Below are 4,974 nucleotides of genomic sequence, written 5' to 3'. Positions count from 1 at the left end.
CACCTAACCTAGTTCCCTCATCTTACATAACAGAAAGCCATGAACCAAAAGCCTCAAAGAATTGAGTCCTTTGGGAGGGAGAGGCTAGGGGATCAAGCCCAGGACCTCGCACATACTAAGGCAAATGCTATCCACCAGCTACAGAGGCCCTGTCTTGAATTTTGAGCGCATCACCATTGAACAGCACAGTGAAATCACAGGTGTTGCTCTTGGCTCCAGGCTGAAGGAGTCTCCATGCTTCCTTCCTTCCTAGTCCTGAGACGAACTGAAGGGTTTTTCAGAGAATGTGAATGCACAAGTTGAAGAAAGCTTCCTGGAGGGAGGAGAGTTGTTCAGAAATGACTCCCTGGTCTTTGCGCTTAGGCTGAGGAAGTACAGTGGAATCACAGGCATCTCGTTCATTTAGGTTTTCCAACTGGCTGTAACCCAGCTCTGCACCAAGCAGCTCACAAGAGTTACCACAGAGGAATTGTGTGAGAAACAGAATGATGTCTGTACACACAAGTGGCAGTAATGCTACAGAAGTTAAAGAAGTCAGAGAAATAACAGCTCCAACAGAATCTACACATGGAGCATACTGCACAGCAGAGAATAAATTCAAGGAACGGCCAAGACAGGCATCAGTCACTAGATGAGTTACAAGGGACTTGGATCCTCCAAGTTCCATGTGTATCAACAGTCAGAAGCAGCCCAGTTCAGCACACAACATGCTGGTAATTAGATTCTTCATCTTCCCAACAACTGAGTTCATTTCCATTGCACACCCAAGATGACTGAAGCCCAAGCTGTCATGTTGAGTCCCTTGAACTAGTAAAAGGAAGGAAATCAACACTAAAGGCTGCTGGAGGTGCAGCAGGCTGCTGAACACAATCATGCAGTCGCTCGGTCTACAACACAGCCTATCTTTTGGTTCTCTTTATTTCTAACTCCATATTGCCCTCTCCACCTCTTCCTCTAAATACCAGTTCTCCAATTCTCAATTACTACAGCCATTGGTATTGTAATACCAGGACTTCAAATTTTAGATTCCCTAACTCTACCTTCCTTTCTTCACAAACCTCAATTTAACTATTTCTAGTTTCAGTACATGCAATTTCCAATAATCTGACCCATAACAATCTTGAACTCAAAGACAAAAATGAAAACAAGAACCGGGCGGTGGTGGCACACCCTTTAATCCCAGAACTCAGGAGGCAGAGCCAGGCGGATCTCTGAGTTCAAGGCCAGCCTGGGCTACCAAGTGAGTTCCAGGAAAGGAGCAAAGCTACACAGAGAAACCCTGTCTCAAAAAAACAAAAAAGAAAACAAGAAACGAAGAGAAATCCAAATGCCCTTCTGTTTCCTGTATTTACACTACTGGAAAGACCTTGCTCAATGTTGCTGCCATTAAACATCTAATTAAATTTACTGTTTTCTAAAAATAGTGGTCTCCTCACATCTGGCAACACACAGCCTAAGAGCAAACTCTTTCATACATAATCTCGCCACCCTTATGAGTGATCTGGGGAAAAACTGAAAGTCTTTTTCTATCTGATTCTTCAACTGTAGTAGTTTTTGACCACTGGTATATAAACACTAATTTTCAAATGATGCATTATTTAAAGTTTTATGTGATGTTTAACCATTACAGTTCTCTTACCTTCTCAACTAAAAACAAGGTCTTTATTTAAAGACATTCATCCAGAATAGCCTAAACTGGGGGGTAAAAAAGACAGTGCAAAACATGCATGAGTGCTATAAAAGTTTAATTGAAAGACAAAAGCACTACATTATAAACATTAAGTGATCTTTCAGAAAATAAAATTTAGTGCAAATTAAAACCCCATGAAAGCCCACTGTAAGCTTCATTTGAAGAGTATAAGGAAGCCTCTACAATGGAAACAGTCCCAATGGAATTGGTCTGGGAAGAATAAGTTCTGAAAAACGGTACAGAGAACATCTTGTCATTTAAAATGTCAACCAAGTACTAAAAAGACATGCTGATAGGTCTTAATACATAAAAATGATTGGCAGTAGCATGCTTTATAGATCAGTGATTGTAGAATTTACAAGTTTCTGTTTCAAAGTTTTATTTACTGATTTAGCTATCTATAATACTCAAAAGGCCAACTTCCAAAAATTTTAATAAGGATTCCACTTGTCTCATACCAGTTGTATGAAAAATGTAATTAAACTCAATATAATCACACCCATTCATACAACAACAAAAAAGGCAATTATGTAATTCCTTTTCTCAAGTATTTATTTAAAGCAGTTTTCATGACATATTAATGTCACATTCAAGTACTGGCATTAACAGATCTCTTAAGTTTCTTCCAGTATTTTTTTCCCTAAAAGAAATTAAAGCCAAGGAAGTAACCTTGCCTTCAAATTCTAGAGTGCAAACAGAATACAACCAATCCAATTACAAATAGATACAAATTAACTTTGAAGTGATGTTGCCAACATCAAGTTTCCCAAAATAGAATTCTAAAACCTTTTCAGTATAGTTAATGAAAATCCCTCCCATTTTAAGTTTAAAATAACAAAGTTGGACTGCTGTAACACCTTCACTTTACACCGAATCTAATTCTTAAACACTGTTATGTACTCTTTCTTAACCTGGGGAATGAACCCAGGGCTTCTCTCCTTCAGCACAAGCCCAGCCCTAATGCAATTTCCTAAGGTCTTCCCCTGCCCTTACAAGTTACATCATCTTCCTAAATCATAGCTCCCTGATTCCCATGACTCTCTACCTAAGGCCATTTACAATAAAGCTGCCACAACCAGACATCCTTAAGACTTTAAGGTGTTCAGAACAGGGTAAATACACAACCAGCCCAACTCAAGAGTTCAACAGCAAGACAATTTCAGTCAGCCAGTGGTTAATCAATTCATAATGGAATGGATAACTCACATCACTGCTAAGAGGGTCAAGGTACAAACAGTAGGGGTGTATATTGCCTGTAGAGGATTTAAAACCCGAAGTCAGTGTGTTCCCCACTACAGCCACTCACTGCTGCTGTTGTCTTGTATACTCACTAGAATGCTTACAATCTTGAATATTTTTCTAACATGCTAGATGTAGAATTATTTATAAAATATATCTTTGTCTTTATAGGAGATGAGTAAAAACTAGAACACCTTATGGAATAGCATGTTTATTCTATCTTTGAACAAAGGTCTTTAATACATTAGCATAGCTAATGGGAGTTTATGTGAAATAAAGAATCCCAGGCAACACTGCCTTACAATTCAGATGTACATGGCCTACACACCTCTATGAATTACATTATAATCAACCTTCTTCCAATTACTAGATTATAGGCAATTGAAAGCCAATTTCAACAATAAATTGAATTTGCACAATTGTGTATTTAGCTGGTTAGAATCATTTTACCCAAGGAAAATTTCACTTAAGAATTCTAAACTATGCTAAACTGCTAACAGCTTTAATGTTGCCAGCAGTGAATAAAAGATGTACCTTTCGTTTTCAGCCTTGCCAAAAAATTGGTTTAAAATAATAAATCCACACTATTAAGAAATTGACCCCCAAAAAATTAACTTCATTATTACTGTGTTAAGCATGAACCTAGAGTTTAACAATGCAGGTTAAAACAACCCCCACATCAAACAAGGCATTATGTTATAGATCAACACAAATACTGTGCTAGATACTGGGTTCAATCCTTTTGGTTGCAAAGAATCCTAATACTTCAACACCCTAAACACAGAATACAAAAAACACAAGGCAATCGTAACTAAAGAAATATTCCAAGTATAAAAGCACACAAACTAAACAAGTTTCTAATACAGGATTGACTGTAAAGTAAAACTCAATGACTGACTTACTCAGGATGAGCTGCCTTCTCTACAGCACACTGAATTCTAACTTGGGAGCAGAATACAATGAAGCACCTGCCATCCCTGTACACAAAGTAAATACAGTGGCACGACCTGACTCTGTAATACATACTAAGTTAAAAAGAACAAACAGAACCTCAGGAAGAGAAGTCAGCTCATCTGACAGTGGATACCTAGCAAACCAAGCTAACAATATTGACTCAGGGCAGGGTAGCCAGAAAGCTCATTGCTTGAGGGTAAGTGGGATTGGCAATACTAACAAGTCTACCCAGAACTAAAATCAAAGCTACTTAACAGTCGACCAAGAAAGTTCCTGTAACTGAACTACAATTCTAAAAGAGTAAGAAGTTGTCAACATTTTAAATCACCTGCTTTATTTCCCTCAAGCTTTTCACCACAAACCACCCTACACTTACAAACGTGCGCGCGCACACACACACACACCCATTACTTTCCTGAAATTCTACCAAATACCAGGGATTTTTTTTTAATGCTGGGGGAGGGGGGCATAAAATAAGAGGAAATAAGTTTAAGAGTTTATGAGCAAATGTTATGAAAACCAGTATTCTGTGAGCATGGGAGGGATTTCTAAATACCCCTACAGAGCCCCCAATGACCTAAGATGTGGTAGCCCAAGTAACTGGTAGCCATATGGGTAATGAACAAAGGACTGGTTTAAAGTCTGGTCAATGTAAGATGGCCAGATCTTCCAGCAGCCAACTGGACTCTCCCATCCTGGCAAGAAACTAGTGTCTCTGAAGCAGTTGCAGTGGTTCTCTGAACACATCCATCTATCTGCCTTCTTCCCTCTTTCAGAAGAGAACACTGCAACTCGGGATTTTATCCTTCAGGCAGAGTGGAAAACTCCAGCAAGCCTGACCAGAGAATAAAGAATAAAGTTCATTTTTTAAAGTGTGAGCCAAGGATCACAGCATCCGATGAAATTTCTGAACAGGAATTAGTCCAAGCAACAGGATGTAATGTAAAGTGCCTTTGTAAAGTGTTCTGTCTTTAGGCTGAGTTTTTTTGAATGCCCAGGTCAGCCTTGAAATGAGCTCAAGTGATCCATCCACTTCAGCCTTCCCACAATTGAGATTACAGGATTATCCTGTCAGTAAAGCCTTAGAGGAG

The 4,974-nt window shown here is 38.9% G+C and overlaps 1 protein-coding gene across 4 annotated transcripts in view; it reads right to left on the bottom strand.

Annotated features, from left to right (window-relative positions):
* Window positions 1-1,783: 1,783 nt before the first annotated feature.
* The window catches only part of Hnrnpd (heterogeneous nuclear ribonucleoprotein D), a 23,953-nt gene continuing 20,762 nt past the window's right edge, over window positions 1,784-4,974 (bottom strand). For all 4 annotated transcript variants that reach the window (XM_036201395.1, XM_036201397.1, XM_036201396.1 and 1 more), the window contains one exon: window positions 1,784-4,974. This exon is cut by the window's right edge and continues 2,524 nt beyond it. The gene's annotated coding sequence lies outside the window, so the exon portion shown is untranslated.

This window comes from Onychomys torridus, chromosome 10 (assembly GCF_903995425.1).
Source record: "Onychomys torridus chromosome 10, mOncTor1.1, whole genome shotgun sequence".
Lineage (NCBI taxonomy): Eukaryota > Metazoa > Chordata > Mammalia > Rodentia > Cricetidae > Onychomys > Onychomys torridus.
This window is presented reverse-complemented; position numbering and strand designations above follow the sequence as displayed.